The sequence below is a fragment of the Lissotriton helveticus genome, chromosome 7, assembly GCF_964261635.1.
Source record: "Lissotriton helveticus chromosome 7, aLisHel1.1, whole genome shotgun sequence".
In the NCBI taxonomy this organism is placed as follows: Eukaryota; Metazoa; Chordata; class Amphibia; order Caudata; family Salamandridae; genus Lissotriton; species Lissotriton helveticus.
The window spans coordinates 1570975853-1570998516 of NC_136068.1; the positions used below are offsets into that span (position 1 = coordinate 1570975853).

The 22664-nt window shown below is 44.6% G+C and overlaps 1 protein-coding gene across 5 annotated transcripts in view; it reads left to right on the top strand.

The window, feature by feature from the left end:
- The window catches only part of DKKL1 (dickkopf like acrosomal protein 1), a 1301767-nt gene that overhangs the window by 363506 nt on the left and 915597 nt on the right, over positions 1–22664 (top strand). Inside the window, exons 1-2 of one of the 5 annotated variants that reach the window (XM_078655086.1) lie at positions 9774–9831; positions 9921–9997. The exons of the other annotated variants lie outside the window; for them this stretch is intronic. The gene's annotated coding sequence lies outside the window, so the exon portion shown is untranslated. Of the gene's footprint in view, positions 1–9773; positions 9832–9920; positions 9998–22664 lie in introns of those variants that run through there. 5 annotated transcript variants of the gene reach the window in all.

Consider the following 22664-nt stretch of genomic DNA (forward strand, 5'->3'; position numbering starts at 1 on the left):
CTGAAGCATTTCAGCTCTAGGAATTTAACCCCGTCCAGGGAGGGACAGCAGAAAGGTGACAATGTTGCTTTTTAAATTACACTGGCAGGATCACAATGATCACAGGGCTAAAAGGGCTTTAAGTTGCCAAAAGACAAATCACAGTCAGTTTTTTAGCAGCCTGCAAATTGCTTCTCTTGACACTAAATATGGGTTATAAAGAAGTATGTATTTATTTATGATGTGACTCTTCTGTCTTTATTCCCTTTTATTATCAGTCATATCATTCAGGCAGCCCTAAAACACAATTTAAAGTGCTCTCTATTTATATTTGCTGTTCAGAGTATGCACAGATAAGTGCTGAAAATAGAGCTTTAGGTGACTGCCTTTTTTTGTACCACCTAGGACATCAAAATAATGAGCTGGCAACCCTAATCATAAAACTGGAAATTTGTTGTAAGATAAGCCCAGTATTTATTTCCTCCACCCTCGATCCCTGGTTAATGCCATAATTGCAATAGCAATAGTTTAACATATCTGAAACCCTGCGCTTCCGTCAATAGCATGCTGAGTTACTGCAAGTGTTTGGGAATGCACCCTGCATTCAGACAACTTGCTCCTCATTCTCGCCCTTCACTTTCATGCTCACCCTGCACTCACAGCGATCACAATTCCCTCATACTGACCCCCATGCATTCACACCATTCACCTTGCACTCAGTGATCACTCTGCTCTCACAATGCACTTCCGCGGTTTTCCCTGTACCTCAACCTGTAGCCACACAAGCACACTACACACCCTGCACTCATGTGACACTTCACTTACCTGTCCCCCTCACTGCTCAATCTGCAATCTCACTTAAACAAGCCCATCACTAACTATGCATTCATTAGTCCTACTCTGCACTAACATGCACACCCAAATTCAAATGGTCACCTCAGTCACCCTGCAGTCACTCCACTTACCCTACTCTCACACTGTCGCATACTTCACTGTGCACTCACATGAGCTCTCCTGCCACCCTCACAGCACAGAGGGTTAATATGCCTGCTACAAAGAAGGTGTACCATGCAGATCAAAGAACTGAGAAGCATATGTTCAAGAAAGTTGCGGAGTGAGGCATTAGCAGTCATGGGTTAAAGCCTCTCTCCGCCACTTCAGAAACGGAAGGCTGCACCATATTTACAACAATATGGTGCAGCCTTGCGTTTCCCCTGCACTGGCACTACACTTAGCAATGTAGCGCCAATGCAGACCCCATTGCGCCATAGTGCAAGGGTGTCTGGGTGCAGGGAAAATATTTTTTATGTTCAGGAGGGGGACCTTCCTGTACATAAACAATCTTTAAATGCCATTTGTCTCACTTCCATGTGTGCTGCTTAATGCTTAATGCAGCACACACAGAAATCACAAAATGGATTTTTTTTAAAGAGTACAAATACAAGGCATTTTGCTTTTTCCATGTGTGCTGCACAAGGCAGCACACATGGATGAATCAAAAATGAGGAGAAATAATGCATTTCTCCTAGTTTCGCCAGCTTAAGACCAGGTTTTCCCTGTTCTTAATTTTAACGCTGCCTCACTTTTACGCTGCCCTTGTAAATAGGGCGCAACATCAAAATCAGTGCCTTTCACGCTAAGCATAGTATGAAAGAGGGCCTTATTTACAAGGCAGCGTTAAGCCAAGTTAAGTGGCTTAACTCTGCCGTGTAAATACGGCAATGCCCCTATCACCACCACAACGTCGTAAGAAGTGATGGTCTGGTGTCTATAGGTGCTTGTACATATGCCCCTGAGTATGATGAAACTATGAGTAGCACTATAATAAAATATATATGTTTGCCAGAAAGGTGCTTTAGAGAGATGAGGTGCATTGTTGGCGAGTGGTAGTGAGGGAAATCATTGAGAAGGAGTAAACACTCATTGTTTTGAACATTATTTGCCGGATATGGCCAGGGATATGCGGGTGGCGGTCGATTATGTAGTGAACCAGATTCCAGAAATTTCTGTCAGGTGGTGGGGGGGGCCGACATTTAAAAAAATTCAGCTGGGGGGGCTCAACCTTCAAAAGTTTGAAGACCTCTGGATTAGAGGATGAGCGAAGAGATCTGCCCGGGGAGTACTAGGTGAACATGGATTTCAGGCTTGTAGTGTAGGGTAGATAGAGAGCCTTATGGACCATACATAAAGATTTGAAACTAATAGTTTTGTTAATGGTAAACCAGTGTAGGGTTTTCAGTCCCTTCGCCGCAGAGTGTCTTTTTGGAATGTCCAGATCCAGTCTTGCAAGGGCATTTTGCAATAGCTGGAGTCTGTGTTGCATATTGTTGTTTGAGCTTAGGTAGAGTGAATTGCAATAATCCAGCCTGGACATTACCAGGGCGAGGGAGAGCTGCTTACATGTAGGGAGTGGGATATAAGGAAAGATTTTTTTTCAGCATCTTTATGATCCAGGTGCAGGTGGAAACAGTATGATTAATTTGGGCGTTGAAATTGAGATCAAGGTCCATCAGAACTCCCAGGTTCTTGGCCTTGTTTCCTAGGGAAGGACTCATTCCTAGAGAGTGAGGCCAGCCACTGCTGTTCCAGCTTATTGCCCCTGGTCCAAAGACCATCAGCTCTGTTTTATCCCCATTTAGTTTTAGAAAATTGGTGGACATCCATTCTGCCACCTTAGTCATACAAAGCGATACCAAAGGGGATGATGAACAGAGCGTTTGAGCAAATCACTCACCCTCATTCAACTGATCTGGGTTTAATCCATCAACATTCTTTGGCCCCCTCCACCACCCTGGTTCAGACATGGCCGTATGCAAATCAGTCTGACCCTGTGATTCCAGTGGCATGGAGAACCTTTGCTTTGTCGCCCTAAGATGGCAGGGTATGCCCAGATGTGGGTCCTTTGCTCACTTTGCCACTGGATTCAAGGATGCTTGTTTCCGGTCCAGGGAAGACATGGCTTGGCAGTTCGGCCTGGAATGTTCCCATGAGGCACTGGGTCAGGCTGATTTGCATATGGCCATGTCTGAACTAGGGTGGCAGAGTGAGCTAAAGAATGATGATGGATTAAACCCAGATCAGTTTACTGGGGGTGAGCGCTTGCATTGGTCAACACTCCGTCCATCATCCCCTTTGGTAAAACTATACAAGCTGGCATCCCCAGAAAGGATTGTGGGTAAATGCCTTTTTGATCGGATGGTCGAAAATATTTGCTTACGCTTTTTCCCCAATTCCTTTGATACCAAGTGTACTCAGAACAAGCATTAAAAATGCAATAGGTCTCGCCTTTGATTAAGTTAAAGTAATTTGCTTTGCTATACAATACCATTAGCAAAGTAAATGGCTTTAACTTAATCAAAGGCGAGACCTATTGCATTGTCAATGCTTTTTTTTTCTTCAACTGGGAAATGGGGGCACTATTTTCTATGCTTGCTGGAGGGTCCGTGGCACACTTGCCCCACTACTAGTCCTCAGTGTGGCATATGATAAGTCGGATACTAAACTCAGGGCCTTAAAAAATCGGTAACAGTTACAATGAGCGCTCATTGTAACTGTTACCGATTTTTTAGGAATCTAAGTTGTTGTGTGAGCAGCCGCATAGGTAAAATGAATAGGGATAAAGAGGCAGAGTTACTGTTCAAGAATCTAGTAGCTGGTGGTACCATAGGATCAGCTGTAGGGCCATCGACTAGTTCTAAGAAAGAAGGCCTTAGAGCCAAGTTCACCAAGTTAGAGTCACTTAAACGTACTGAGTTGAATAAATGGTGGGATGCTGCGACACTGAAGCAATACCTCTTACTCAACAGGATACCACGCGGGCTCAGATCTCAAATCATACCTACATATGAAGATCTTGAGCCCGACTTATATGTGACATGGGAAAAGGAACTAAACTCAAGTTCAAGAAATCTCATTAACATCCTTATTGAGAATGCTGAGAGAAAGATAGCTAAACTTTTGACAGAGATACAGAAAATTGAGGATGAAATTAAAGAACTTAACCTCCCGGAGGCAACCATTAAAAACTATACTATTCTTGATGAAATCTTAAACGATTTGCAAATGGATATAAAGCGGAGAAAAGCAAAGAAATTACAACGAGATGAGAAAGACTATCGTGATGGCCGCGTATATACATTTGCAAGACGTTTTGACTATCTTGTGAAACAAACACCTAGTAATAAATCAAAACCTTGTACCCCAGTGACTAGTGATACAGATGCAGCATCCAGCACCGTATCTAGTGAGAATGAAGACATAATTGAACCTAGTGATATTCCCACACCCGAAATTAATTTTTCAGAGGAAGTAAGCAGATTGAGGAGAGGGAACAGAGATACGGAGAACAGAAATCGAGACTTAGGAGCAAAAAGACCAGGAGAGGGAGCAGAGGCAGGGGGAGATCAGGCAGGAAGAGTAGGGATGAGATTGAGATCATGGAAGCCATAACTGCAGACGAAGGATCTGATTTACAAGATTTAGAGATTATTAATCTGTCATCTTATGTACTATCTGATGACATGATTACACTCCTAAATAAAGGGATGGGATTCTGTCCTACAACTAACCCGGATTGGTATTTGACTAAAATTGAACTGTTTAAATTTGTACGGAAATTAAAACTGAAAAAGTTTTTTGTGAATATACCTGTAAAGCAAAGATTTGAAAGAATAAAACCTTTAAGCAATTTGAGTAGTCAAGAATTGAAGGAAACACAGTTACTGCTCTCACTCACAGAAAAAGAAGAAGATCCTGGGACTATTTCTAAGTTACTAGAGGAACTAGAAGTAGATCGATTTTTGAGTGAGGGGAGTGGACTTAAATTGAAATCAAAATGGACGCCTAAAATGACAACTGGTAATACTATTGATGCTTTCTTTTCGAGCAGTTAATTTGGAGATAGATAAGGAAATAGATAAGAAACATAGGTTCAACTACAGACCTAAAAATGATAATCTCTCGGCTGAAGAAAGAGCGGCTCTGAAAGAACTCATGAGTAACACATCCATTACCATACGTATAGCTGATAAAGGTGGCAACATAGTTGTTCAGGATACGTGTGACTATATTGGAAAAAGGGGGTGGTGATGGACAGAGTTTCTGAATGATGCAGAATACTCTTACCAAGTCAAGAGATCATGGTTTTAATCCATCACCTGTTTTTTAGCTCATTGCACCATCCCAGCTCAGAACCTGGCTATATGCAAATTAGTCTGTTCCTGTCCCAGTGCATGATGGGAACAGGGCAAACCAAACTACCAAGCCAATTCTTATACTGGGAAGGAGACAAGCTTCCGGGGACCGGTTTCTGGCATCACAGCCTTCGTCGGCCCGGCTTGCTTGAATCCTGATGGTGCAATGGGCAAGGGACTCACTTCTGAGTATACCCTCCCACACATAGTGTGGATAACATCAATTATGGAAAAAGGGGGTGGTGATGGACAGAGTTTCTGAATGATGCAGAATACTCTTACCAAGTCAAGAGATCATGGTTTTAATCCATCACCTGTTTTTTAGCTCATTGCACCATTTCAGCTCAGAACCTGGCTATATGCAAATTAGTCTGTTCCTGTCCCAGTGCATGATGGGAACAGGGCAAACCAAACTACCAAGCCAATTCTTATACTGGGAAGGAGACAAGCTTCCGGGGACCGGTTTCTGGCATCACAGCCTTCGTCGGCCCGGCTTGCTTGAATCCTGATGGTGCAATGAGCAAGGGACTCACTTCTGAGTATACCCTCCCACACATAGTGTGGATAACATCAATTATGGAAAAAGGGGGTGGTGATGGACAGAGTTTCTGAATGATGCAGAATACTCTTACCAAGTCAAGAGATCATGGTTTTAATCCATCACCTGTTTTTTAGCTCATTGCACCATCCCAGCTCAGAACCTGGCTATATGCAAATTAGTCTGTTCCTGTCCCAGTGCATGATGGGAACAGGGCAAACCAAACTACCAAGCCAATTCTTATACTGGGAAGGAGACAAGCTTCCGGGGACCGGTTTCTGGCATCACAGCCTTCGTCGGCCCGGCTTGCTTGAATCCTGATGGTGCAATGAGCAAGGGACTCACTTCTGAGTATACCCTCCCACACATAGTGTGGATAACATCAATTATGGAAAAAGGGGGTGGTGATGGACAGAGTTTCTGAATGATGCAGAATACTCTTACCAAGTCAAGAGATCATGGTTTTAATCCATCACCTGTTTTTTAGCTCATTGCACCATCCCAGCTCAGAACCTGGCTATATGCAAATTAGTCTGTTCCTGTCCCAGTGCATGATGGGAACAGGGCAAACCAAACTACCAAGCCAATTCTTATACTGGGAAGGAGACAAGCTTCCGGGGACTGGTTTCTGGCATCACAGCCAAAGAATGGTGATGGATTAAACCCAGATCAGTTGACTGGGGGTGAGTGTTTGATTTGCTCAAACGCTCCGTCCATCATCCCCTTTTGTATCGCTTTGTTCGCCCTAAGTGTGGCAGGGTATGCTCAGACGTGAGTCCCTTGCTCACTTGGCCACTGGATTCAAGATAGCCTGGCTGATGAGGATTATGAATCCGAAACCGGTCCCAGGATGCTTGTTTCCGGTCCAGGGAAGACATGGCATGGTAGTTCGGGCTGGACTGTTCCCATGAGGCACAGGGTCAGACTGATTTGCATATTGCCATGTCTGAACTGGGGTGGCCGAGTGAGCTAAAGAATGGTGATGGATTAAACCCAGATAAGTTGACTGGGTGTGAGTGTTTGATTTGCTCAAACGCTCCGTCCATCATCCCCTTTTGTATCGCTTTGTTCGCCCTAAGTGTGGCAGGGTATGCTCAGACGTGAGTCCCTTGCTCACTTGGCCACTGGATTCAAGATAGCCTGGCTGATGAGGATTATGAATCCGAAACCGGTCCCAGGATGCTTGTTTCCGGTCCAGGGAAGACATGGCATGGTAGTTCGGGCTGGACTGTTCCCATGAGGCACAGGGTCAGACTGATTTGCATATTGCCATGTCTGAACTGGGGTGGCCGAGTCAGCTAAAGAATGGTGATGGATTAAACCCAGATCAGTTGACTGGGGGTGAGTGTTTGATTTGCTCAAACGCTCCGTCCATCATCCCCTTTTGTATCGCTACGTGTGACTATAAACAGGAGGTATATTCACAGCTAAATGATGCAAGATACTATGAAAAGTTACCCAGAAATCCTCTCGAAACCTTGCCCCAGAAGATTAATTTGCAACTTACGGAATGGTACTCTTTTAGACTATGAGGAATACTTGTATTTACTGGTATCATTACCCAAAGCACCCTGTATGTATACACTACCGAAAGTTCATAAATGTAGAGATAAACATCCAGGTAGACCTATCATATCCGGTATAGGAGGCCCGACAGAGCACCTTTCCGAGTATGTGGATACATTTTTAAGAATACATGTACATAATCTTCCATCGCACATAGAAGATACAAAACACATACTTAACATCATGAGCGATATGGTATGGGAAGATGATATGATTCTAGTAACACTAGATGTAGTGTCATTGTACACTAACATTGAGCATGAGTTGGGGATACACGCTTTAGAGCACTTCTTGAGTCAGAGACCTTCAGAGTATTATGATCACACGCAGATGATACAGAAAATGACCAATTTGGTCCTGAAAAACAACATCTTTTTATTTGACGGACAGTGGTTTAGACAACGTCTTGGGACGGTGATGGGAACCAGATTCGCTTCGTCTTTTGCGAACCTCTTTATGGGGTGGCTTGAGGCGGAGCGAATCTGGGGCCATGAAGGAAGAAAATGGATACAACATATACACTACTGGGGACGTTTCATAGACGACTGTCTTCTGATATGGACAGGTACAATTGAAGAGCTTAAGGTTTTTTTTTGATTACCTTAATACTAATGAGATGAACTTAAGGTTTACGACTCATTATGATAGGAAGAATATTACATTTTTAGATGTTGAACTATTTGTGGAAAATGGTAAGTTAGAAAGTAGATTATACAGGAAACCCACAAGCTGTAATGCAGTGTTACATGCCAGCAGCTGTCACCCTAATAGTCAAATTAGAGCCATACCGTATGGCGAGATGGTGCGGGCTAGACGCAATTGTACCAGGGATACTGAATTTGAGACTAATCTGACCGACATGTCACGAAGGTTTAAACAACGTGGCTATCAAACAAATACTATTGGGACAGCCATAACCAAAGCTAAGAAACCTAAACGTAGGGTTACACTTAACACTAAGAATAGAGAAGCAAAGGGTGGAGAAAGGATTAGACTAATTACAAACTACAACACAGAAAGTTCAAGACTTTTTTCTATGTTATGTAAACACTGGCATCTGTTGTATATGGACAAAGACCTACAGCCCTTTATAGGCAGCAAACCTAGTTTGACTTTTAAGAAAGGTCTTACCTTATCTAATCTGATCAGTCCAAGTTACCCTAGACAAGTAGTAAATACAGACTGGCTGTCTAAAAGACTTAATGGATTTCACAAATGTGGGAGATGTAGCTCTTGTAGGTGGGCCAAAACTAAAGTGACTACTTTTAACTATAACAATACAGGTGATCATACTATCAATATGTACATTAGTTGTGATACCACGTATGTAGTATATGTGATAGTATGTACATGTAATATGATTTATGTGGGTAGTACTATTAGGAGATTGAAAGATAGAATGGCCGAACACTTCAGAGCACTTAAGAATGGAGATACACGCTACCCCATTGCTTCTCATATGGTAAGAAATCATAACGCAAAGGATAAACATGTGTTTAGCTTCCATGGGATTGACCACATCAGAAGAGACCCCAGAGGGGGTAATAGATTACTGCAATTAAGAAGGAAAGAAGTGATGTGGTTAATGAAGCTAAAAGCTGTTGAACAAGGTTTGAATATTGACCATGAATTTGAATTTTACCTTGGTCAGGAATGATAAATGAGTAATTTAGATTGGAACTGTAAAGTAACCTTGCTGAACTGAAATTGTGAGACAATAAGACGCATGTTTTTTCGTGATTTGGAACATTTGTATGTCCCTTGATAAGTAAGATTATCTGAGAATTGTATGTACACTTGCTTTATGTAGCTTTGATGAATTTGAGAGGTGAGCGACCAGATTAAGCTCCGTCTTTGCTTTTCCCCTGCTCTCCTCTTATATCATCTTTTTCGCACCTCACTGCTTTTCCGCCCCCATCTTCCCCCTCTATTCAATAGATATTCTGCCGAGATAAGATTATAAGTTGCGTAAACACTCTCTCCTGTTGTTTTGGAATTTGAGGCATTATAGACATGGATTTGGCATAGCATGATGATTATAATATTTCATTTGGATATTTGCAACTTTATTCTTGACAACCGGCCACTAAAGATTAAGATCACTCGATAATTTGAGTGTCATAATTATAACCGCGGTTAATTAATTCATTTATATTGGCCTGATCTAGGACAACTAATTTACGAGATTTTACGTTTTGCGTTACTAATATAAACTTAAAGGTTACATTTATAATATTTGAACGAACGTGTACCATTCAAAGATGGCGCCTACGGAACGTTGTTATTTATAGCCACTACAATATGGCGCTGGTGCAGCACGCCGAATTTATTTGGGAACGAGTTGGAAACAGAGGTGAGATATTTTAGATGTAGCGTTAACGGAATATACTTAGTCTAGTGTGATTGTATTATGGCTATTATAGATATAGTATTAACGTAATATACTTAGTCTAGTGTGATTATGTTGTTTTTTCCAGAACGCGAACACGCGTCATTTTGGGAATAACTTTTTGAATGGATTGGAGACGGGCTTGGAAGACTTAGGTGTAAGATAAGGTGAGCTTACTACTTGAACATAGATAATTGGCTGTTTCAATCGTAAACAGAATGTGTATTCAGTATAGATTACTACTCTCGATTTATAGATACCGTGCCTGTACTTGCGTGCTGCCCGAATAAAGAAAAATACATATACATATTGGACCCTAAGGGACTATTGCTGGTGAGTCATGATAACTGCAAGGACATTTAGACGTAGTTGCTGGTTTGTAGTGATACAGATGTTCGAATGGCAACAAGTGTACTGTTGTGGATAATAAAACTAAAGTATTAAGAGCTTGTATATAGCGGTACTATTACCAAGGAATTAACAGTTATATATAGCGATACCATTACTAAGGTACAAGTAGTTCAAACTGATGCAGTATTATAATTTGCATTTAGAAGTATAAACATTGAAGAATACAGAACTTAACTGGAGTGATTGGAAAAACCAGATTGAGGGTATGTAAACATTGCCTCTTATTTCTGAAGCACGGGAGACTGTGTTTTGACTGTACTCTTATGTGACAACTGTTATACGCTTTTCTTATATACACACCTTTTAGATACATATGGGTGACATTTGAGTGATCTTGGCGCGGGGCTTTTCTTGCTTTTACCTTACCCTGGTCACGATCATACTAGGGAATTGTGAGGGTGTTTCTCCTTTTTATCTTTTTTTCTCTTTTCAAACTAGTTTAATTTGAGAATATTAGGATGTTATATGGATTAGAATGTTTTTATTATTGATTGCAGCCCTGAGGAAGTCTGATGTCATAATATTGACTTGACGAAACACGTGTTGGCTGCGCTGTGGAAAAGAAGAAACAATAAATTGAAAAAAAGACACAAGCGTGAAAAACAATACTGGAAGACTGTTGTTTATTGATACTTTGAGTGCTCGGAAAGGACTTTATTTACGTTACTAAACTCAGGGCCACTGGAATATAGCTGGAGGTGAAAACCAAATTATGTGGCAGGGCTGACAATTATGCATCAAGAACAAAACCAAATTATGTGGCCTAATGCAAGACATTCTGTTAGTATTTCGTCATTATTTTGAAATTGTTACATATGCTAACACTATCTGGGAAAAGGTTTTATCTCATTAGTACCACGTTGACGCCAAAAACAGAAATAAGCAACATAAAGGTGAACAGTCCACCTTTGTAAATGTCCTTTCTCTGCGTGGCAAGAAGTGTCACCACTTTTTAGTAGCTTTTGAGCTGTTTGAGCTTAAAACAAAATTGTTTATTCTGGAAATCTGCAGATTAGTGATTATGGGCCATGTGTATCAACATTCCCTTTTACGATTTCTAAATAGCGATTTTTAAGGAATCACTATTTAGAAATCGCAAAATGGTATGTATGTAGAAAATCGCTTTTTTTTTGCGATTTCTTAAAATTCCTTAATTGCGATTAGCAAATTGCTAATTGCAATTAAGGAATGATTTCCCATTCATTTCTACGGGCCTGGAGGCCCATAGGAATGAAGGGCAAAGTTGCGAATCGCAATTTGCTATTCGCAAATTGAGAATATTTTCAAGGGTGCAGGGGTGTCCAAAGGACACTCTGTTGCACTCCTGAAATCTGCATGGGTGCACATGTGGCGCACATACATGCCCTAAGGGCATGTATGTGCGTCACATGGCACTTGGCACTTTGAAAAATGAAAAAATATGCATTTTGAAAGGAAATCGCAACTTACCACCAACTAGAAGTTGGTGGTAATTTGCGATTCCTTAAGGCCAATTTGCGATTTTTTTTGGCTTCTTACATTGCATGTAAGGAATCGCAAATATTGCGATTCCTTAAATGCAATCGCAGGATAAGGAATCGCAAATTTTGCGATTCCTTATTTTTCAAGCAGATTTCCTTGATACATACCATTAGTCCAAATTGCATTTGCAAACACCGAAATTCTGCAAATTTCGGCGTTTGCGAAGTCAATTTGGCTTGATACATATGGCCCAATGTGGCAAATGCGCAAAACAATAATTATGCGAAATAAGCGACAGCCGCAAAATCACATAATTCCAGTGACCCTATTGAAGAGAAGCAACTTGAGCCATGCATGTAGCTGCCTTGGAGATACTCGCAGGAAGCAACAAGAGATAAAGCACCTTGAAGCATATCTTTCTTGCCCACCCCCCAAGAAAAACGTGTGAGTGCATCGGTCAAACCTTGCTTATACTTTGAGAACTGAGACTGAATTGTAAGAGGAGCCACTGACTGAGGGAAGAGATAAACAAAGGGTTTATATTTGCATTTTTACCTCATCAGCAGGGCTTGCTGCAGCCACAGGCCACACCCATGGGAGGTGATAAAATAATTGAACATATTAAGAACGATTTTAAGAGCTCCCCGTTTTCCACTTTTAATCACTCATATTTATTTATTAACACTTTCATACAGTGCGAATCAGACGCAGAGTGCCGGGTGATTGCCACGCTTGTATGAAACAGAGCTTTCTCATAATTTCTGAGCACAGATGAAAAATTGACCACCCCTCTGTTTCTTCGATTTGACTCCGGTACTAGCATTAGGAGGCGCTTTAAAGATGGTAGGACATGCCATGTGGGGTGGGTGGGGGGTACCTAGTGTACAGTGCCTTTCAGAACGGAAGAGGCCAGATTATATCTATGCTTGATAAAGCAAGGCATGCAAATAGGATACTATGTTGTCTGGCGCTTGTATAGCTGATGTGCTCTAGTGGCGCTCTCACTGTCCGAAGTGATTGCAGCTAGACCTGCATGTTTGGTTGTAGAAGAGTGTGCTAGTCGTATGACCTGCTGGAGAAGAGTTGGGGGAAGAGCTGGCATGATGTGTTTGTGCTGTGGTGAATGTTGCACGGCTCGTGTGCTGTGATTCTGAGAGGGCATCTGAGGGGGACAGGACGCACGCTGTGCAGCTATATGCAACTGTTGATTCAGACTCTTTAGAGGAGGAGCCAGGGAGTCATTCATGTCTACAATAAAACATCACTTTTTTGTGCCATTCCATTTGCTGTCCTTGCCATTCAGGCAGGGCTGCAAAGACAGCGGCTTCGTAATCCACTGTGGATTTTACAATCGCTCCCACGGCACCTTTTTTGATGTTCAACCAACATGAGCGGCAGCAGCTAGCAAGACAGACAGGTCTGGCTTCAATGTGCTAAACATGGAAACACTGTCATGCAGGGGAACGGTATAAACAGTGTGCCCATCATCATTCATGTGCTTACATGCTTTAATACACGAAAACCAGACCAGTTGCCTTTGCATAATGTACGAGAATTATGTTAGATGAAGTAGGTAGATATAACTGAGCCACACAAACATCACAGAAGAAAATAAGTTATATTTACACCTGCAGTGCAAATTATTATCCGGAGTGGTATTGATTGCACCCCGGGGTTCTCCTGAGAAAATACTTTGAAGTTTATCTTTGTCCGTTTTCTACATTTGCAATATTAGATCAGAAACTACCCCAGGACCCTCCCCAGGCAGCGTTTCTTTACACTTGAGGCCAGTCATAGTTCAAGTTTTAAAATCATAGTGACACGTGTTTTACACTTCGTTTAGGTTACGAGAGCACTTTTGTTTATGGTGCTTTGCAGCAGCAGTAAATTCTCCTTACAATTTCTGCTTCCTCTAATGGCTGACATTTCTGATATTTATATGTTTTACCTGGTCTTCTTGCTTGATTGTGCTCGTGAGCAAACTGTCACTCATAATAGATGAATGTCACTCATAATTTCACTGGAAATTATGAAACTCACGCATAAACAATCTGAAATGCTTGGCAGCTATGATGATGGGTTTATGGTAAACAAAGGCACTTCAGAGCAGTAACGTCCCGTCGTGCACCAGTGTCGTGCAAACTGAGAATCTGATAACTACGGGAGGAATGTCTCCCGCCCATGCTGGGGCAGAGGGGCACAGGTCGAGAAAGTGCACAGACCGGTGTTCTTTGCCATGAGCCTATTTTTCTCACAGCACCCAGCTCCGCAGTGCTTTCACTTAAATACAAAGTTGCAGTTGGGGCACCAGTGTGTTTGGGAAGAGTAAACAGTTAAAGAAAACCCAAACAGCTCAATCCTTTTTAGGTCTCGCCTACGCAGCTCTCATGCTCTGCATAGAAGAGAGACCTAATGCCATCGGCACAGCTTTGGGGGCAAAAACGTGCACACGTTGCATTGCTTGCAGTGGCAACATGTGCACATCTGGCGATTTCCTTACGGGAGTGCTCAGTGTCTTATGGTGGCGCCATATGGTCGCACGCTCCCGCAAGGGAATCATGCAGGCCCCCTCTCCTGCTGCCACGCGAGGCGCGCGCTTGTTGGACTTTTGCACTGACCGAGGAGCCATTGTTTAGATTGTCTTTCAAACCGTCTTTTATGAAAATGAGGAATACAGAGCTTGGGCCATTTCTAATGATAATGAGAAGAGAACCACTAGGACCGAAGAAGAATTAACCACGAGGGGAACTGTTCACAAACGAACTCTGCCACCTTTCGTTTGTGCACGTTAATATGACGTCGCCTACCCTTTGACATCAGGATATTCGGTTTCGTCGAGGATTAGTCGAACAGAGATTGCCATTGGCCATGCGCTTGTTCTTCCGCCTTGAGTGTTCTAGGAAAGCAGCTATCTCGGGTGTGACTAGTGAGCTGCGAAACCGCAATACCATCCCGTCAATACTAGCGTGTCCCTTCAAACGAAGACGTTGATTTATTTAGCTCAAAGAAGACGTCTATGTTATTGCTCGGTTGCGACAACACGTGCTCTTTGACTGCTATCATCACACATGCCATAAATGTAATACCCTGGCAAAGCGTATTTGTCGTTAGTGCAAAGAACATTGACCCGAACGCCATGTTGTATGTGGCCCTTTTAGGAGAGTTTGAATGTTCACACGTATTACGAAAAAGGTCAACAGGCCTTTGTTTCACCCGGGCAAGCCCAGACCGCTTGTGGTGCTGTAGTCACTTTGTCCAGCTTCCAGAGGTTAACTGCAGCACTGCAGGCTTCGAGAGAGAACATGTAATGCTCAATCTGCATTTTGCACTTTTTTTTAAAGCGTGCATAGGTCCATTTTAGATGTGGGGATGCAGTTTGTGCTTAAAAATACACAATCCTGCACGGACGCAAACAACATCCACTCATGTCCTGTTCATTTGCTTGTTTCTCGTCTTCCACTACTGGACTGTTAGATGAAAAGAATACATTATCATGTAACAAGTGTATTTATAAATGTTTCTCTATCTTGAAATACTTTGAAAAGAAAAAAATAAGAACAAAAATACAATCAAAATATATTTTTCTATATTAGTTGTATTGTTTGTATACTTTAGTTTGTTGGTCTATTTGCTTTGTTAGTATTATCCAGCACTGTGCCTGGTGCAAAATATTTTTCAAATAGTCGTTTTCCCTTTGACATCAGGATATTCGGTTTCGTCGAGGATTAGTCGAACAGAGATTGCCATTGGCCATGCGCTTGTTCTTCCGCCTTGAGTGTTCTAGGAAAGCAGCTATCTCGGGTGTGACTAGTGAGCTGCGAAACCGCAATACCATCCCGTCAATACTAGCGTGTCCCTTCAAACGAAGACGTTGATTTATTTAGCTCAAAGAAGACGTCTATGTTATTGCTCGGTTGCGACAACACGTGCTCTTTGACTGCTATCATCACACATGCCATAAATGTAATACCCTGGCAAAGCGTATTTGTCGTTAGTGCAAAGAACATTGACCCGAACGCCATGTTGTATGTGGCCCTTTTAGGAGAGTTTGAATGTTCACACGTATTACGAAAAAGGTCAACAGGCCTTTGTTTCACCCGGGCAAGCCCAGACCGCTTGTGGTGCTGTAGTCACTTTGTCCAGCTTCCAGAGGTTAACTGCAGCACTGCAGGCTTCGAGAGAGAACATGTAATGCTCAATCTGCATTTTGCACTTTTTTTTAAAGCGTGCATAGGTCCATTTTAGATGTGGGGATGCAGTTTGTGCTTAAAAATACACAATCCTGCACGGACGCAAACAACATCCACTCATGTCCTGTTCATTTGCTTGTTTCTCGTCTTCCACTACTGGACTGTTAGATGAAAAGAATACATTATCATGTAACAAGTGTATTTATAAATGTTTCTCTATCTTGAAATACTTTGAAAAGAAAAAAATAAGAACAAAAATACAATCAAAATATATTTTTCTATATTAGTTGTATTGTTTGTATACTTTAGTTTGTTGGTCTATTTGCTTTGTTAGTATTATCCAGCACTGTGCCTGGTGCAAAATATTTTTCAAATAGTCGTTTTCCCTGTTAGGGCAGTATTCTTTCTTTCAGGGGCCCCTTGTCTTTTCCAGAGCGGTTATCTGAACAACATCTTAATTAGGCAACTGTTATAATGTTGTAATTTCGGGTGTTTTGAGTATCTCAAATTTTTGGAAATTATGTGAGATTATCCCGGTGTAAATTATATTTTTGCCAGACTTAATTTTTGTAAATTATGTTTTTTGTTTTGTAAGCATCTTGTATCTACCACAAAATTAATCCACTATGAGGCTTCCTTTATGTTATCCACCCAATCTGTGTACTACCATTGTAAGAAGGCGTTAGTGACAGAAGGGCTATTGAATCTTTGAACAAATTGAATAATATAAATGCTTCATAATTGTCCTCATAGTGAGGACTTGGTACCAGAGGCCTGTCAGAGCATTTGCATGGCATCACTTCAATCTGAAACAATGATAGATAACTCGAGGTAGTGGAGAGTTCCTCATTAAGGACAAGCATTGGCATAGCCAATAGGTCTCGCTTTTGGGACTTTATAAGTGTTTAGTTATGCAGCACAATATCCTTTGTGCAACAACATCAACTGTTGCACTAACACTTATTAGGTCCCAAAAGCGAGACTTATTGGCTATGCCAATGCTTGTTAAGTATGTTGCAGACAAATCCGTTTTAAGTAGAAAGTTTGAGCATTGGCACAAACTCACCGAAAAAAGCCCAACTGAGAGAGTGATGCTCCCTAGTTCCTGCTGCCCCAACCCTCTCACTCACTCAGCTCTCAGGGAAAAGGCACTTACTGCTGCACTCCACATAGCACTTCAGGTCCGAGAACCTCCGGTCACAGAGTAATTCTTCTTGCCCAGGCCGGGACAGCAGTAGAGCAGTGCAGCCAGGAGGCACAGGAGGCGCCAGCTGCAACCATCTTGCCAGCAGCGCCGGCTGGAGCGTGTATGTGTGGAAGGAGCCGATCTCCGGTCCACAGAGTCACATGGTCAGCGACTAGCTGCCGCCCCCCCCCCAATCCGGCACCCAACACCAAGGAACGTGGACACGAGACGTGTTTACTCTTTGGAAGGCGGGCGCTAGTCGCCCGGCCGTATTTATTAAAGTATGAAATTAAAAAAGGGTTTTAATTGCATAATCAACAATGAGATACAAAAATCAGCAGGACATTCAGTTATACAATCGTTATCAACAAGTTTGAGAGCCTGACCTTAACAAAACTCTAATACAAGTTGTTACTAGCTTAACTAAACATCCTATCTTGATTTTTGTACATTTCTGGCCATATGGCAGGGTCACTACCGGTGTCAGGTCCTACAAGCGGCGCCTTCCCCTTAGAAGTGCGCATGCGCAGTGTTACCCCGGGAATTGCCCGATCTACGCCCCAAACTCCATTTACCCACTAAAGGAGGGCCCTTACTCTGCGCCGATGGCGTCATGAGTCCACGCGCGCGGGGTGGCTACCAGCCTAAGGAAAGCGTGAACTACTCCTACCCGCGCTCCTTTGCATATTACCTTGCCCCTGGAGTACTGGGAGTGGCCCGCAGGCTCCTCCCCCTGGGCGGGAACCTCCATAGGATGATGCCCGCCCCCTCAGACCTCAAATATGTGCTCACCGATAATGACCTTACCGCATGCCCCATACCTAATAAATACGACGACCTATGGAAAAAAGTCTAAAGGACAACTACGCTGGCTAATAAAGAACAGTATCCACGCATAGCTAAAGGGGAAAAAAGGCCTAACGACACATGGCATAAATTACGATTCGGTTCACGCATGTTGCTCACAGTCACAATCACTACGTATATCTACAAAGGGAAAAAAGGCCTAACGACACACATCTTCAAATATAGTTCACTTCACACATCATTTTTCTACAAAGGGAAAAAAAAGTCCTGACAACAGATCACAAAATACCACAACAACCTACTCTCTCCCGCGGTCTATACCTATGAAACTTACCATTAGACCGGACATAATGCTGCTTAAACTTTGTACCAAGGGATGGTGGGTGGGAAACAAAGAAGCCCCGAACGCGGGGCACAACGTTCAGCGAGGGAGCGTCCAGGGACAAGGGAGTCTCCTGGGCGCTCCCTACCTCTTATTCCCGAGGGGCCGGGTGGCCCCTCCTCTCGCCCGCCCCCCTCGACCCGGAACCAGTCCATTGATTCCGGGTCAGGAGGGGCGCCGGCCAATCGGCGGTGGGCCGCGCCCCCAGGGCACGCCCCCACCGTCGAAGGACCCGAAGGGGAAAAGGGGTGAGGCGGTCGCCGCGCCGCCATGCGTGCGGGGGGGCCGAGGGCCCCCCCTTTTCACATGGTCAGCGACTAGCTGCCGCCCCCCCCCCAATCCGGCACCCAACACCAAGGAACGTGGACACGAGACGTGTTTACTCTTTGGAAGGCGGGCGCTAGTCGCCCGGCCGTATTTATTAAAGTATGAAATTAAAAAAGGGTTTTAATTGCATAATCAACAATGAGATACAAAAATCAGCAGGACATTCAGTTATACAATCGTTATCAACAAGTTTGAGAGCCTGACCTTAACAAAACTCTAATACAAGTTGTTACTAGCTTAACTAAACATCCTATCTTGATTTTTGTACATTTCTGGCCATATGGCAGGGTCACTACCGGTGTCAGGTCCTACAAGCGGCGCCTTCCCCTTAGAAGTGCGCATGCGCAGTGTTACCCCGGGAATTGCCCGATCTACGCCCCAAACTCCATTTACCCACTAAAGGAGGGCCCTTACTCTGCGCCGATGGCGTCATGAGTCCACGCGCGCGGGGTGGCTACCAGCCTAAGGAAAGCGTGAACTACTCCTACCCGCGCTCCTTTGCATATTACCTTGCCCCTGGAGTACTGGGAGTGGCCCGCAGGCTCCTCCCCCTGGGCGGGAACCTCCATAGGATGATGCCCGCCCCCTCAGACCTCAAATATGTGCTCACCGATAATGACCTTACCGCCACAGGCCAGTATTGTTAACCGACGATCTGGCCTCCCCCTCTAGCCCCTATCTAAGGACACATCCTCCTACCCCAGCCCTCTAGCCAAGCCCAGATATTGTCAGCCCATAGGACATTACCCTCTTCTGTCAGATGAACCCCGTCTTTCAAGTAATACTTTTGACCCCAGATGCACCCATGAGGTATTGACTGTAACATGGGGGTTCGGAACAACCTATCCAGCCGTGTGTTGATCCTCTTTACCGAGTGATTCAACGCCCTGACTGAATCGCCCCCCCGCCACTGAAGTCGAGGTATTAGTTGTGACCATACTAGTGTGCACCCGGGGCAGGTCCTAGCTATCCAACCCGCCGTTGAGATAATCTCCTCAATCAAGGTGCGCCTGCCCAGTGTTGCCAAATCGTTCTCCCCAAGGTGAAGTATCACCACTGACGGTGGAGCCCGCTGGCGTGCTAACAGCCCTTGGAAGAATCCCCTAAACTCGTGAAGACACAACCCCCCTCTGCCAAAGAACGTGATATTCAACCCTAGTTGTGCCGCCCTTTCCTTCTTGTCACCTGACAGAAAAACACATTCCGCTCGCTTAACATATGAATGACCAACAATCCAGACATTGTTCGTTGTTGTTTCCTGGTCGCCGCTCCGTGCTGATGAATATTGGCGGTGCCCGACGACAAATTCCTCCCCTGCGTAACAGGTCTGAGAAACTGTAAGAGAGCGGAAAAGAGACCAAGCGTGAGTGACAGGTAATCATAGCATGTCAATCCGAACATAACGTTTATAGCAGTCTGACGACCACCTCCCAATTGTCTTCACTCTTTCCACTGGGAGGCCCCCCGCCACCGCCTCAGTTGCTGCCCCAATCCTGAAGGAATGAGATCCAAAATCTCTAGGATCAAGACCCGCTTTTGTAACCCCTATTTCGAACACTCTCCTGAATTGATACCTGGTCAAGGGGCTCCCGTCGGCGTGACAGAGCAACGCCCCGCCTACTGAACCGACCGATAATCCCATGAGTGATTCCACGTGCCTCACCGGGCAGCACGGGTTGGCGGGGGCCCGTCGCAGAACTATGGTGTGACCCCTAGCTTCTTGATCAGTCTTTGATTTCTGGATCATCACCCACATGGTGTCACCCCTTATCGTCACCCCAGCCTTCTGCAAGCCACCTAGTATGTCAGCCTTAGATCCTGCCACCAGTTCACTAATTCTCAGTGCCCCATAAAATGCCAGGGAGAATGCCGCCCTAAAAAGAAGCACTTCCCACTCTGAGATACAGACAATCACCAGCGTGCCCAGTAAGGCTGTAAGCCGGGCCAACCCCATGGGCTTCCTTTTATCCTTCTGGTGTCCCTGAATACGGCGCCATCCCCTTAAAGCCTTGCGTATCGTAAAGGTATTGGTGGGATCCCGGAAGCCCCTAGCTTGAGCGAAGAATGACACTGCTGCCCTATGTCTGGTTGCCGCTGCTACTGAGCGCCCCTCTTTGTGCATCCATTCTAAATAGGCTGCAAACCCATCCTCCTTCGCCCAAAGCACTTCCCACTGTGGCCCCAAAAAAGAACAATAAGACAGAAACGCCCCTTCGTAAGCCGTCTTGGTCCTGGGGGCTAGGCTAGCGACCACGAGGTCTTGTAATCTGGGGCACCAATCTGCCAAAGTACTGCTGGGAAGTGTGCTGGCGAGGGGTCTGCTGTGGGGAGATGTTCCCTGAAAACCTGCATTTTGAAGCGAGAAAGGGCGTCAGCAGCATTGTTTAACACACCAGGGACATGTTTGGCTCTAAAATTAGCATTCAGTTTAAGGCAACGCAGAACAATTTCTTTGATCAAACGAAGTATGAAAGGACACCGCGCCCCCTGCTGATTGATACATTCCACCACTGTCATGTTATCTGACCAAAACACCACTGATTGGTTACATAGGTGTTCGGGCCAAACCATCAGTGCCACCCATATTGGAAAAAGTTCCAGGAAGCCAATGTTGCCGAGCAAACCCCATGTGTTCCACTCTTCTGGCCATTGTTGAGCGACCCACCTATTCCCTAGGATGGCACCAAAGCCCACACTACCGGCCGCATCGGTCCATAGTCCTAACTCCGCTGATGTAGTGAGCGGGCCGGGCCAGACCACCCTACCGTTAAAATCCTCCAGGAATGCCATCCAAATAAGCATATCCTGGCGAACTTCAGACGATAGGCGCGTGCGGTGGTGCTTTTCCCTCAGCCCCTGCATCGCGTGCGCGATGGAGCGAGAGAAGGGGCGAGCCATTGGGATGATTCTTAGTGCGAAATTCAGTTGCCCTACCACCTCCTGTAATTGCTGCAAAGTGACCTTCCCCTTCCGGAGGCATAACTGTAGCGACGTCTTGAATTTGCGCACCTTGTCCCTAGGTAGTCTAAAACATTTCTCCATCGAGTCAATCTCGATGCCCAGGAATTCCAAGCAGGTGGTCGGGCCCACCGTCTTCCCAGGCGCAAGCGGGACCCCAAAAGCCCGCATGAGCACGCAAAATTCCTGCAATGCTAGTGCGCACTCCTGAGAACCCGCTGTACCGAGGAAGAGGAAATCATCTAAGTAATGCATGACCCTTTGGTGGCCTGTCACCTGTCTCATGGCCCATTCAAGAAATGAACTAAACATCTCAAAGTAGGCACAAGAAATAGAACAACCCATAGGCATGCATTTGTCCATGTAGAAGCTATCCCTAAAGGTGAAACCTAAAAGATGTTGGTCCGCCGGGTGGACTGGGAGGAGGCGGAAGGCGGACTCTATATCTGATTTCGCCATCAGCGCCCCGGGTCCAGTGGACTGTAACAAGGTCACAGCCTGATCAAAAGAGGCGTACTTAACACTACAGATACCTTCGTCAATTGCATCATTCAGTGAGGCCCCCTTCGGTGCTGATAGGTTATGAATCAATCTGAATTGCCCCTTCTCTTTCTTGGGGACAACTCCCAGCGGGGAACACACAAAATTGTGTACTGGCACTGCAGAAAAAGGGCCAGATATCCTGCCTAAGGAAAGCTCCTTGTCAATTTTGGCGGCCACAACAGCCGGATTGTGTGTGACTGATAATTGATTTCTACAGTGCGCGCTGCCTGTGTATCCCTCGGCCGGGATCCTAAAACCTTTAGAAAAACCTTCCTGGAGTAGGGTTGCCGCTTTGTGGTCAGGGTATCTGCTCAAGAATGGAATCATTGCCACCACATCCACTGGAGTGGGGGGGCGTGACGTGTCTAACTTATAGTGGCTTTCCCCTACCTCTCTGTCCCGTGTTACCTTGCTTGGACCTACAGGTAGATTCTGGATGAGAGGGGTGCCCACAGGAGGCACATGCATGCCTAAACTTACACGCGGCCCGTGTGCAGGTACGTTTATTAAAATCCCAGCACACTCCTTTCTTCTCTGGCCCACCTGCCCTAAATTTCCCAGGTACTTCACCCGTTTGGGGGGGCCGAAAGGGCTGCTGCGGTCTAGTGAACACCCTGCCCGCACCGAACTGAGGGGGAGGTGCAGTGTCAGAGAACTGTTTGTGCCAGGCCATGGAATCTACCGAGTCCCATGGTAATGCTCTATTGAATTCCAATGCCTTCCTAAAATTTACAT